Raw genomic sequence first — 15,046 nt, forward strand, 5'->3', positions numbered from 1 at the left:
CAATGTTTTAAAATAGCCCATATCTAAGAGTCTCTGGTTCCTTTTACAGATTCTTTGCCTGAGCCATTCATCCAGAGGCAACCTAATCGAAGGCCATTGCTTATAGAATCTCATGCACATTTTTTTAAGATTTGCTTTGTGGCCTGTGTTTTCAACACTGACTTTGTGAGGTCTGTGTGTTTATTCAAGGCTTAGCAAGTCAATCTCTACTTCCATAGAAATGCACCCTTGCTCTAGCAGATGCTGTGGAGCCACCAGCATACCCCCTTCAAGATGAGCATGCATGTTTTCTCAGTCTCAGGGAGTGTTGGCTGCTGGCAGCTCACAGACATGCTCTCTCCAGGAATTGCCTTCACTGGAAGAGGTGGTTTGTCCAAGGGAACATCTCTTCCCTGCAGAAAGCATATATCAAATATATGAGTAAAAAGTACATCACATTACCTAGCTTTAGGAAGTCTCTGAAGGGTCCTCCTAGCTCCAGAAGTCTCTGTGAGTTTTATTAAATCCTCTACAGAATCTGCAGCACAGTTCAGCCTCACCCTCTCCTTGATCCTGCTGTTGCTGAGAGCACACCCAGCAAGCCTCCTGCATGCACCTGAGTGTGTTTCCTTAGAAACTGACCTAGGACACTCATCTGTATAAAAAATAGCCACTTGACTTGGACAAAACCATCCTAAGTAGCAGCAACCTAGCACAGTAACCCTCAAGTTGACACTAGAAGCAAATTCCTTCTAAAGCCTGTCCAGGCCACAACAATAAAAAGGCTACACAGCATACAAAAATCTCTATGTTGGGAATGGATAAAGGAAATGTAGCCCATATATATAGTGGAATACTGCTCAGCCATTTAAAAAAAAAAAAAGAGCAAAATAATGTCATTTGTAGCAACAGGGATGGACCTGAGACTGTCATAATGAGTAAAATGTCAGACAGAGAGACAGCATATGATATTGCTTGTATATGAAATCTAAAAAATAGTAAAAATGAACACATTTACCAGATGCAAATAGGGTCACAGATGTAGAAAACAAACTTATTGTCACCAGGGGAAAGGGGAAGGAATAATCTGGGAGACTGGGATTGACATATACATATTTCTAAATATAAAATAGATAATTAATTAGAATCTACTAAATAGCACAGGAATATACTCAATACTCTATAATGACCTATATGGGAAAAGAATCTGAAAAAGAGTTGACTGTATGTATATATAGAACTGACTCACCTTGTGATACACCTGAAACTAACACAATATTATAATCAACTATACTACAATAATCTTTTTAATTAAAAATTTCTTAAAACTCCATGTTAAACCACATAAGCCACTGCATACTAACAAGATCAAAACCTCATGTTGTCATTCCCTAATTTCTAAAGCCAAACGTTTCTCATACATTAATTTGTTCTCCATTTCCATAATGATTTTTCCCTCCATGCTTATCTTCTAACAAAGGCCCCAGTAACCTTCATTAATTCTCTTCTGAATTAAACTTATTATCCTAAACCATGGACATCCATTGACCTTCCATTTTATTTAAAATGAGTGAAACTGTGTGCTTAAACGTTATTCCAACTTTGTTTATAACTTACAGACTTTTCTTGGTTTCAAGTTGCAGCTCTTCTCTGAGTTCAACACAGAGAAAGTTCCTTTTTCTATTTTGGATTTATCTCAGTGAGATGAATTATGAAATATTTCTCTCTATCATTTTCCCAGAAGTTCACACTGATATCTAACATGTTTCTTTTCATATAAATTTTGGAATGGCTAGTTGCATTTTCTCCTTTGCCTTAGAAAACATACAGATAAAAATAAAATTAGATACAGGTAACATAGGTGTTATTGTGAAAATTTTAATTTAGCCTTAGCAAATTTTTTTTTAAATCAAAGTTATCAACCTTTTTTTGTTTTTAGGAAGACAAAAACTTGTTTTATTGAATGAGTGATCTACGTAATTGCCAATGCCACTGTGTACACACAAGAAGGATAGAACCTATTTCTTGATCTCTTCCTCCTTGGACAGAGCCTTGATACTTTCCTCCTTCTCAGCCTGGAGCCCCTCTTCAAAGTCCTTTCTGCTTCTCTAGCCTTAGGTCTGAAAGGCCTAAGCCTGGTGGGCCTGAAGCTTCCTACAAGCATTGTCCACCTTCCACTTATGGATATGTTCTGTGAAAATACACTTGATTTTGAATAAATTACCCTTCACTTTCAGGTAGAGGCTGTGATACATATGGCAGTCATTATTCTTAGATTTGTGGTATTTTCTGAGTAGTCTGTGCACAACTTTCATCCTCATCCTCTTCATCTAGGTTACCTTTTTCAGCACTGGATACCCTTTCACATACCTATGCCCATATGCCTACCCTTTCGGCAGCCCAAGGTGTTTTTTTCAGCTTCAAGCCCAGAAATGAACAGTGACAGTGATAGTCTTCTGGATAGTCAGCCCATCTAGGATCAGCTTCTGGATCTGCTGATGGGAGTTGGCATTAGATATTTCATTAGTCTCAGTGGGGTCCAACCAGCTATTTTTCTTGCATTGGAGGACACTGAAGCCTGAGCATGATCGTGGCTGTGCCACAGTGGCAAAAGGAAAGCCAAAGTTATCAACCTTTCATTGATATTCAGGCAATACCCTGGATTAGTTAGGATCAAGTTCGACTGTAAGTGACAGAAATTTCAGATTAACAAAATCTTTAAAAACATGCAGTTATATTTCTTGTGAAAAGATGAGAAGCAGGTAGTTCAGTGTTGTTATGACATTTCATTGTGTGGGGGACTTGGTTCTAGTTTCCTCTTTTGTTTGGGGGGCGTGGGGTTTTGCTTTTTTGTTTACTTTAGGTCTTTACCATGCTTGGTCCTCATTCCAAAGGTCATCCTGTTCTCTGAAATGATTCAAGAGGATCTTTCATCAAATTCTCCTTTTAATCAGCATAAGGAAAAAGGAATTCGTGAAGCATACTCACCCCACACTGCCTCAGTTCCACTTTGCGGTAGCTGTACACTACGTTGAACAGACCACAGGCACATGACCACAGCCAGCTAAAAGGTTGCCTAAGAGGTGCAGTCTTATTCTGCTGGCTATAATTGGGAGCTGATTTATTCTAGAGGGAGTACAAAGTAGATTCTTGGAGACAATCACTAGTCTCTTCCATATAACCCTATTTGGCAGTATCTATCTATTTAGGTACTAAATGTATAGTTAGTAACTTAAATAGGTCATCTGGAAATATCACTGTTCAAAAACTGTGGATGTTTGTCTCAGGACAATTTATGCCCAAATTAGGGCTCATACTCATCTTAAATATTTCTCTTTCTAAAGTCTTTGGCATTCTCTTTGAAGTGCAATTGGTTGCATATTAGAGTTGGACAGAGTTGTAGGAAGGTCAAGAAAAGCCTCTGTATTAGAGCAGGACCAAATTATGTTTCGAGAAGAATATTGGTCCTCACTACAGATGGCACCCCACTCCAGTACTCTTGCCTGGAAAATCCCATGGATGGAGGAGCCTGGTGGGCTACAGTCCATGGGGTCGCTAAGAGTCGGACACGACTGAGCGACTTCACTTTCACTTTTCACTTTCATGCATTGGAGAAGGAAATGGCAACCCACTCCGGTGTTATTGCCTGGAGAATCCCAGGGACGGGGGAGCCTGGTGGGCTGCCGTCCATGGGGTCGCACAGAGTCGGATACGACTGAAGCGACTTAGCGGTAGCACAGATACTATCAGTCTCCTGGGAGCAAACCTGAGATTCAAACAATGGTCCTGGAGTAAGTATCCAAAAGCCACAAAAATTTCCAATTGCAAATTCCATCTGTATTATTAATAATCCACCGATTATTAATGTTATTTCTCTGCATTTAACATAGTATAAAACTGTTGTACACAGGTGTATGTTAGAGTACATAACCTAAAAAGTCTGCACTGATAAAAAACATAATTCAAATTATTTCAAAATAAACAATATTTATGGGACTTATAGTCTACTCATTCATGTAGGTTATGCAAAACTTGCCATTGAGTTTTCCAGAACATCAGAGAGCTGCTCCCATGGACCAGATCCTGCATGTTGTGTAAAAATACTTTGCCCATTTTTTTTTTTCAGGCTGACATGATTACCCTACTTTAAGAAACTTAAACATGCCTGTGAACCTCATGAAATTTACTCAAATAATACTCCTTGAGATCATCTTTTACTATACCAAATAGTTTCTCCTCTATGAGAACTAGTGAGAGAAATTTCCTTGTGGCCTCAGGACCAAGAAAGGTGAGGAGGTTTTGTGCATGTTTTTGTAAGTAATTTTCAATTATTTTTAGATATAAAAAGTTATTATCCATTTAAGCTTGAGTTTGTAAGCTGTTTGATGATGTGGGGGCCTTGAAAGTGAAACAAGTGTTAGTCGCTCAGTTGTGTCTGACTCATTGTGACCCTGTGGACTGTAGTCTGCCAGGCTCCTCTGTCCATGGAATTCTCCAGGCAAGAATACTGGATTGAGTAGCCATTCCCTTCTCCAGGAAAGTTTCATCACGCAGGGATCAAACCCAGATCCCCTGTATTTCAGGCAGATTCTTTACTCTCTGAGCCTAAAACTTCTAATTTTTGAATAACTAAGATGCTGAAGCTGTTTTAATCTCTATTACCACCCGGTGGTAAAATATAGAAACTTTTCTCTATCTGTAGCTTTGCTGAGTACAAAAACCTTGACATTTTCAACCAGTGTTTTGATATTGCAGATATTTTGATTCTGTTCTTAGACATAAAAGTACTTTATACAATATTATATATTTTTCCCTGAGAAGAAACTACTCATGGTGTAACCCATCATCCTAGCTCTTTCATTAAATATTTTCCAATGATTTTTCTGTGCTGTGTTTTGCCTTTGGAATCTTAAGTACAGATTGTTGAGTTAATCATTCTCCTCCATTATGGCCTCATGGACATCATTTGGTCCAGCAGTCTTTCTCTGTGAAATATTTGATTCATCTGTTTATCCCCATAGCCTTCTCTTTCCCACATTCTAATATATAAATATGTTATCCTGTTAGGTATTCTTATAAAATGTACTATATTTGATATGTACAACTTTAATTTCCACAAATGGTATTACACTGTATATACTTCACCTATCAATATTATTTCATTCAGCACTCTTTTAAAGATCTTCCCGTACTACTCTGTGTTGAGTCTGTTGTCTCTACTTGCTACACAGAATCCCATAATAGAGATGAACATCTATTATGCTTCCAACACCTCACTACCATAAAAACTCTGAGATAAACATCTCTACATATGTTTCCTCTTGGAGCTGGGTAAATATTTTCCATTACTCATAATCAGAAGTAGGATTTCAGGGTCAACATGAACATCATTAGACAAGTTACTACAGCAAACTCTCCAGAATTACCTCATCACCATCAATTCATTGGAATTTACACTTTCTGGGTTTGCCAAAATGTTCTTTCAGGCTTTCCATGACATTAAAAACTCAAACAAATATTTTGGTCAACTCAATTATTTCAGATCCATGTAAACACTGGGCTGCTGCAGCTTTTTAATTTTGCAAGTTAAATGGTATAAAACAAGATCTTATCTTAATTTGCATTTCTGTAGCTATTAAAGTTCAACTCTAATTTCAACAGAAGTATTATATGTGTTCTTTATTAATGTAATTCATTCAGCACTCTTTTTAAAAGTTTCCCATATTATTCTCTGTATATATGTACAAAATACCTTTTTTTTTTTCAAAATTTCAAATACTTCCCTCAAGTTTTTGCCCACTAATTTTGTTGGATATATACATTATTGAGGAGAAAGTCTTACTTTTAGAAAGCAAAATTCAACAATTTTCACTTTTAAATTAATCCTTTTGGGCAGGGAGGGGGGGCAGAAACATCAGTATACCTTGTGGCACAGAAGAAACAATATGCAAACAGTGGCACTCTTATGTCACCCCCACTCCTCCTGGACATGCCCATTCCTATCCCCCAAGAAGTGGCCAGCCCAGGACCACTGCCTAGCAGGACCTAAGCTAGTTACAGGCTCTGATAGGAACTAAGCCCTTAGGAGTCAAAGCTGGGAAGGAGAGACAGCAGCACTTAGGCTCCCTTAAGTGTCCACTAGTTAACTAGTCATGTATATGGCAAGGGAAGAATAACCCACCATAGGCCAGTTCTCCCAAGGCTCTAGAGTTTCAAGTCTGGAAATCTAATTCAAGAAATAATTCTGCACTAACAGTATGGCCCTAATATTCTGCCATATTATATACTATTAACTTTCTAGTATTATCATTTGCATTTAAGACTTTATTCCATTGTGAATAAAACTTCACTCTTCTATTTCAAAAATGATTTAGACCTACATAGTCATTTATTCTTCCACATGATATAAAAAAATAATAAGTTTATTAAGTATCTAGAAAAATTCACCTGGAATTTTAACTAGGAATTTACTGAAGTTATAGAATAATTTAAAGAAAATTATAATTCCTTGTAATAACTTCTTCCATTCAACTTCTATTAATTGGAAATACTCTCGTGGTCTTTATAGTTTTTAGAATTTCTCTGCAGAACACTGTTATATTCTCTCTTTATCTGATTTTTAGCTATTTTATAGTTTTTTATGTTATTATGAATGGTAAAGAAAGAAAGTGAAGTCGCTCACCAATTCTCTGTGACCCCATGGACTGTAGCCTACCAGGCTTCTCTGCCCATGGATGGTATCTTATTATATTTGTTTATTACTTATATTTTTTAAAGTTTGTTTATTTTTAATATTTATTTTGTGTCTACATTCCTTGCTAAATTTTCATGTTAGCTCTAATGATTCACTTTTTATTACATTATTTTTATAGGTAGAAATTTTATCATCTGAAAGAATACCAATTCTCTAGAAATCCATTCAGTTTATATTTGTTCATTTTTAGATAATTCCTGAGTTCTTTTTATTCCCAATATTTTACTTATACATAATCATATAATCTTCAAATGATACTTTTTTATTTTAATTTTATTTATATTGAATTATAGTTGATGTACAATGTCATACAAGTAATAGGTATACACTATATACAATATAGTGATTCATATTTTTTTTTCATTTCCATTCCATTTATTTATTTATTTACTGGCCACACCTGGGGGCATGTGGGATCCTACTTCCCTAACCAGGGATCAAACCCATCTCCCTAGTAATGGAAAAAAAAACTCTTAACCATTGGACTGCCAGAGAAGTCCCCATTTTCATTAAAGGTTAAACTCCATTTATAAAATATACAAAATTTACACAATTACATTTATAAAATGTATAATCTCAATTTATGAAATAGTGGCTATATTCTTTGTGTTGTACAATATAACTTTGTAGTTTATTTTTTTAATTTACTTATTTTAAATGAAGCAAAGATGAATATTTTTAATGATAAAAGGTACAATTCACAAAGAAGATAAACATCATAAACCATTAGACACCTTAACAACAAAGAAACCGATACATAAACCAAAAATCAGAAGAAACATAAAAGAAAAAAATATAATCATAGTCAGACATTAACATTTCTCTGAGAATATTTTATCAAGTGCAGAAAAGATAAGAATAAGAGCATCTTGAATGATGTTATTGAGCCAGGGGCGGCAGCCGGGAGGAGCAACCCACGCCCGAGGCCAGGGGCGGCGACAAGAGGAGTTACCCCGAGTCCGAGGTCAAGGGCCACGGCCAGGAGGAGCTACCCCACGCTCCTAAGCCCGAGGCCAGGGGCGGCAGCGGGGAGGAGCAACCACATGTCCAAGGAGCTTTGGCTGCACCGGTGCAGGAGAGCCTAGAGGAGCTATCCCACATTGAAGGTCAGGAAGGGCTAAGGTGAGAAGATAACCCTCGTCCAAGGTAAGGAGCAATGGCTGCACTTTGCTGAAGCAGCCATGAAGAGATACCCCACGCCCTAGGTAAGAGAAACCCAAGTAAGATGGTAGGTGTTGCAAGAGGGCATCAGAGGGCAGACACACTGAAACCATAATCACAGACAGCTAGTCAATCTAATCACACTAGGACCACAGCCTTGTCTAACTCAATGAAACTAAGCCATGCCCGTGGGGCAACCCAAAACAGGCGGGTCATGGAGGAGAGATTTGACAGAATGTGGTCCATTGGAGAAGGGAATGGCAATCCACTTCAGTATTCTTGCCTTGAGAACCCCATGAACAGTATGAAAAGGCAAAATGATACGATACTGAAAGAGAAACTCCCCAGGTCAGTAGGTGCCCAATATGCTACTGGAGATAAGTGGAGAAATAAATCCAGAAAGAATGAAGGGATGGAGACAAAGCAAAAAGAATACCCAGCTGTGGATGTGACTGGTGATAGAAGCAAGGTCCGATGCTGTAAAGAGCAATATTGCATAGGAACCTGGAATGTCAGGTCCATGAATCAAGGCAAATTGGAAGGGGCCAAACAAGAGATGGCAAGAGTGAATGTCGACATTTTAGGAATCAGTGAACTGAAATGGACTCGAATGGGTGAATTTAACTCAGACGACCATTATATCTACTACAGCAGGCAGGAATCCCCTCAGAAGAAATGGAGTGGCCACCATGGTCAACAAAAGAGTCTGAAATGCAGTACTTGGATGCAATCTCAAAAACGACAGAATGATCTCTGTTTGTTTCCAAAGCAAACCATTCAATATCACAGTAATCGAAGTCTATGCCCCAACCAGTAACGCTGAAGAAGCTGAAGTTGAACGGTTCTATGAAGACCTACAAGACCTTTTAGAACTAACACACAAAAGAGATGTCCTTTTCATTATACGAGACGGGAAAGCAAAAGTAGGAAGTCAAGAAACACCTGGAGTAACACCAAGAAAATGCACTGGTCATAACAAATACCCTCTTCCAACAACACAAGAGAAGACTCTGTACATGGACATCACCAGATGGTCAACACTGAAATCAGATTGATTATATTCTTTGCAGCCAAAGATGGAGAAGCTCTACCCAGTCCGCAAAAACAAGACCAGGAGCTGACTGTGGCTCAGACCATGAACTCCTTATTGTCAAATTCAGACTGAAATTGAAGAAAGTAGGGAAAACCACTAGACCACTCAGGTATGACCTAAATCAAATCCCTTATGATTATACAGTGAAAGTGAGAAATAGATTTAAGGGCCTAGATCTGATAGATAGAGTGCCTGATGAACTATGGAATGAGGTTCGTGACGTTGTACAGGAGACAGGGATCAAGACCATCCCCATGGAAAAGAAATGCAAAAAAGCAAAATGGCTGTCTGGGGAGGCCTTACAAATAGCTGTGAAAAGAAGAGAAGCAAAAAGCAAAGGAGAAAAGGAAAGATATAAACATCTGAATGCAGAGTTCCAAGGAATAGCAAGAAGCGATAAGAAAGCCTTCTTCAGCGATCAATGCAAAGAAATAGAGGAAAACAACAGAATGGGAAAGACTAGGGATCTCCTCAAGAAAATCAGAGATACCAAAGGAACATTTCATGCAAAGATGGGCTTGATAAAGGACAGAAATGGTATGGACCTAACAGAAGCAGAAGATATTAAGAAGAGATGGCAAGAATACACAGAAGAACTGTACAAAGAAGATCTCCATGACCCAGATAATCACGATGGTGTGATCACTGACCTAGAGCCAGACACCCTGGAATGTGAAGTCAAGTGGGCCTTAGGAAGCATCACTACGAACAAAGCTAGTGGAGGTGATAGAATTCCAGTTGAGCTATTCCAAATCCTGAAAGATGATGCTGTGAAAGTGCTGCACTTAATATGCCAGCAAATTTGGAAAACTCAGCAGTGGCCACAGGACTGGAAACGGTCAGTTTTCATTCCAATCCCAAAGAAAGGCAATGCCAAAAATGCTCAAACTACTGCACGATTGCACTCATCTCACATGCTAGTAAAGTAATGCTCAAAATTCTCCAAGCCAGGCTTCAGCAATATGTGAACCATGAACTTCCTGATGTTCAAGCTGGTTTTAGAAAAGGAAGAGGAACCAGAGATCAAATTGCCAACATCCGCTGGATCATAGAAAAAGCAAGAGAGTTCCAAAAAAACATCTATTTCTGCTTTATTGACTATGCCAAAGCCTTTGACTGTGTGGATCACAATAAACTGTGGAAAATTCTTCAAGAGATGGGAATATCAGACCACCTGATCTGCCTCTTGAGAAATTTGTATGCCAGTCGGCAAGCAACAGTTAGAACTGGACATGGAACAACAGACTGGTTCCAAATAGGAAAAGGAGTTCGTCAAGGATGTATATGGTCACCCTGTTTATTTAACTTCTATGCAGAGTACATCATGAGAAACGCTGGACTGGAAGAAACACAAGCTGGAATCAAGATTGCCGGGAGAAATCTCAATAACCTCAGATATGCAGATGACACCACCCTTATGGCAGAAAGTGAAGAGGAACTCAAAAGCCTCTTGATGAAAGTGCAAGTGGAGAGTGAAAAAGTTGGCTTAAAGCTCAACATTCAGAAAACAAAGATCATGGCATCCGGTTCCACCACTTCATGGGAAATAGATGGGGAAACAGTGAAAACAGTGTCAGATTTTATTTTTCTGGGCTCCAAAATTGCTGCAGATGGTAACTGCAGCCATGAAATTAAAAGATGCTTCCTCCTTGGAAGGAAAGTTATGACCAACCTAGATAGCATATTGAAAAGCAGAGACATTACTTTGCCAACAAAGGTTCGCCTAGTCAAGGCTATGGTTTTTCCTGTGGTCATGTATGGATGTGAGAGTTGGACTGTGAAGAGGGCTGAGCGCCGAAGAATTGATGCTTTTGAACTGTGGTGTTGGAGAAGACTCTTGAGAGTCCCTTGGACTGCAAGGCGATCCAACCAGTCCATTCTGAAGGAGATCAGCCCTGGGATTTCTTTGGAAGGAATGATACTAAAGCTGAAACTCCAGTACTTTGGCCACCTTATGCGAAGAGTTGACTCATTGCAAAAGACTTTGATGCTGGGAGGGATTGGGGGCAGGAGGAGAAGGGGACGACAGAGGATGAGATGGCTGGATGGCATCACTGACTCGATGGACATGAGTCTCAGTGAACTCCGGAAGTTGGTGATAGGCAGGGAGTCCTGGCGTGCTGCGATTCATGGGGTTGCAAAGAGTCGGACACGACTGAGCGACTGATCTGATCTGATCTGATATTCAGTTAATTATATTTTATTAATTAGTATTTAATCATATCCTACACAAATACATTTAAAATTTTGCATCTCATATGTTGTTTTTAGATGTACATAGGATATTTAGAAAAACTGGCAAAAAGATAAGCATTACTAAATTTCAAAACAAATTCATTTGTGTGTGTGATTCAGTTATATGTATATACATTTGCTATTTTTGACATTATTTTCCATTATAGGTTATTACAAGATATTGACTATAGTTACTTGTGCCATACAACAAACCTTTGTTGCTTGTTGCATATCTATTTTTTTTAACTAGAAATTTAGCATTCTAATCATACTATTTCAAACAAGTGGAGTCAAAATGTCATTAATTTTTTAGTTAGGGAAAAATTCATAAGTTTTCTAAAATATATGTATTATACCTATTATTTATATATATACATACATAAGCTTTTCTACTATGCTTGATAAAGGCTTAAGAAAGAACATCAAAAAAAAAATAAGAAAGCTGTATAAGTTGGAAAACATAAACTAAATGAAATGGGAGCTCTGAATATGAAATTTAAAAAGTGAAACAAACTAGATAAAGGTAAAAGATCCTTATACAGTCCAGTTGCTTTTAAAAATGGCTGCTTACTAGAAACATATCTGGAGCTCTGGCAAAATAAAAAAAAGCCATACCTAGGCAATTGTATTTTTTTTTTAATTCCAAGATAATTCTGATATGCATCTGGATTTTGAAAAGTGATTAGAGGTTTTTCTATTAAATGGTAGTTTTGGTGATATAGAATTCTATAATTTTTTCTGTTGACCATTATACAATGGTATTAAGTGAGTAATAACTATATAATCACAATAGTAAAAGATGTTTATCAGTTTTCACAATCAATAGCCAAACAAAACATAAAAGATAATAACAATTGCAAGCCATAACAGGAACATGATTAGCCTAACAATATAAAATAATTACATACAATTTGGGGGGTCAAGCAGAGTGATGTGGTAAGTGTAAATGCATACATGCACAGTTTTCATCTGCTCACCCAGTCTATGTCTTTTGGTTGGTGCATTTAATCCATTTACATTTAAGGTAATTATCAATATGTATGATTCTATTACCATTTTCTTAATTGTCTTGGGTTCATTTTCTGTAGGTAGGTCTTTTCCTTATATTGTTTTCTGCCTAGAGAAGTTCTTTTAGCGTTTATTGTAAAGCTGGTGGTGCTGAATTCTCTTAACTTTTGCTTGTCTGGTAAGCTTTTGACTTCTCCATCAAATCTGAAGGAGAGTCTTACTAGGTAGAGTATTCTTGGTTGTAAGTTCTTCCCTTTCATCACTTTAAATATATCATGCCATTCCGTTCTGGCTTGTACAGTTTCTGTTGAGAGGTCAATTGATAGCCTGATGGGAGTTCCCTTGTATATTATTTGTCATTTTTCCTTTGCTGCTTTTAATATTTTATCTCTGTCTTTAATTTTTGTCAGTTTGATGAGTATGTATCTGGGTATGTTCCTCTTTTGATTTATCCTGCATGGGATTCTCTGTGCTTCCTGGACTTGGTCAATTATTTCCTTTACCATGTTAGAAAAGTTTTCAGCTATTATCTCTTCAAGTATTCTCTCAGGTCATTTCTCTCTCTCTTCTGCTTCTGTAATCCCTACAATGTGAATATTCATGCGTTTAATGCTGTTCAAGAGGTCTCTAAAGTTGTCTTCATTATTTTTCATTCTTTTTTCTATATTCTGTTCTGAGGCAGTGATTTCTACCATTCTGTCCTCCAGGTCATTTATCTGTGCTTCTGCCTCAGTTATTCTGCTATGGATTCCTTCTAGTGTTTTATTCATCTGTTTATTCTTTAGCTCTTGTAGGTCTTTGATAAACATTTCTTGCATTTTCTCAATCCTGGCAAGCTTTCTTTTTCTGAGATCCTAAATCATATTGACTATCATTATTCTCCCCAGGTCAGTAGGTGCCCAATATGCTACTGAAGATCAGTGGATAAATAACTCCAGAAAGAAAGAAGAGATGGAGCAAAAGCAAAAACAATACACAGCTGTGGCTGTGACAATGATGGAAGTAAAGTCTGATGCTGTAAAGAGCAATATTGCATAGGAATCTGGAATGTTAGGTCCATGAATCAAGGCAAATTGGAAGCAGTCAACCAGGAGACGGCAAGGGTGAACATCTACATTTTAGGAATCAGTGAACTAAAATGGTCTGGAATGGGTGAATTTAACTCATTTGACCATTATATTTACTACTATGGGCAAGAATCCCTTAGAATAAATGAAGTAGCCATCACAGTCAACAAAAGATTCCTAAATGCAGTACTTGGATGCAATCCAAAAAATAAAAATAAAAAAAGAATAGAATGATCTCTGTTCATTAGCAAGGAAAACCATTCAATATCACAGTAATCCAAGTCTATGTCCCAACCAGGAATGCTGAAGAAGCTGAAATTGAACAGTTCTATGAAAACCTACAAGACCTTCTATAACTAACACCCAAAAAAGATCTCCTATTCATTATAGGGGACTGGAATGCAAAGATAGGAAGTCAAGAGACCTGGAGTAACAGGCAAATTGGACCTTGGAGTATAAATGAAGCAGGTCAACGGCTAACAGAGTTTTACCAAGAGAACTGGTCACAGCAAACACCCTTTTCCAATAGCACAAGAGAAGACTCTACACATGGACATCACCTGATGGTCAATACTGAAATCAGATTGATTATATTCTTTGCAATCAAGGATGGAGAAGCTCTATACAGTCAGCAAAAACAAGACCAGGAGCTGACTGTGGCTCAGATCATGAACTCCTTATTGCCAAATTCAGACTGAAATTGAAGAAAGTAGGGAAAACCACTAGACCATTCAGGTATGACCTAAATCAAATCCTTACAACTATACAGTGGAAGTGACAAATGGATTCAAAGGACTAGATTTGATAGACAGAGTGCCTGAAGAACTGAGGTCCATGACATTGTACAGGAGACAGGGATCAAGACCATCCCCAAGAAAAAGAAATGCAAAAAGGCAAAATATGTGTCTGAGGAGGCCTTACAAACAGCTATAAAAAGAAGAGAAGCCAAAGGAAAAAAAGAAAAAGAAAGATATACCCATTTGGATGCAGAGTTCCAAAGAATATCTAGGAGAGATAAGAAAGCCTTCCTCAGTGATCAATGAAAAGAAATAGAGGAAAACAACAGAATGGAAAAAATTAGACATCTCTTCAAGAAAATTAGAGATACCAAGGGAACATTTCATGCAAAGATGGGCTCAATAAAGGACAGAAATGGTATGGACCTAAGAGAAGAAGATATTAAGAAGAGGTGGCAAGAATACATGGAAGAAGTATTCAAAAAAGATCTTCACGACCCAAATAATCATGATGGTGTGATCACTCATCTAGAGCCAGACATCCTGGAATGCGAAGTCAAGTGGGCCTTAGGTAACATCACTGCAAACAAAGCTAGTGGATGTGATGGAATTCCAGTTGAGCTATTTCAAATCCTAAAAGATGATGCTGTGAAAGTGTTGAAGTCAATATGCCAGTAAATTTGGAAAACTCAGTATGGTCACAGGACTGGATAAGGTCAGTTTTCATTCCAACCCCGAAGAAATGCAGTGCCAAAGAATGTTCAAACTGCCGCCCAATTGCGCTCATCTCACACACTAGCAAAGTAATGCTGAAAATTCTCCAATCCAAGTTTCAACAGTACATGAACTGTGAACTTCCAGATGTTCAAGCTGGTTTTAGAAAAGGCAGAGGAACCAGAGATCAAATTGCCAACGTCTGCTGGATCATCAAAAAAGCAAGAGAGTTCTAAGAGAGTTGCTTTATTGACTATGCCAAAGCCTTTGACTGTATGGATCACAACAAACTGTGGAA

General features: G+C 37.8%; 1 pseudogene; it reads right to left on the bottom strand.

Moving 5' to 3' along the window:
• Window positions 1–1,997: 1,997 nt before the first annotated feature.
• The window catches only part of LOC129655887 (T-cell surface glycoprotein CD1a-like), a 42,228-nt pseudogene continuing 29,179 nt past the window's right edge, over window positions 1,998–15,046 (bottom strand).

Source organism: Bubalus kerabau, chromosome 6 (assembly GCF_029407905.1).
Source record: "Bubalus kerabau isolate K-KA32 ecotype Philippines breed swamp buffalo chromosome 6, PCC_UOA_SB_1v2, whole genome shotgun sequence".
In the NCBI taxonomy this organism is placed as follows: domain Eukaryota; kingdom Metazoa; phylum Chordata; class Mammalia; order Artiodactyla; family Bovidae; genus Bubalus; species Bubalus kerabau.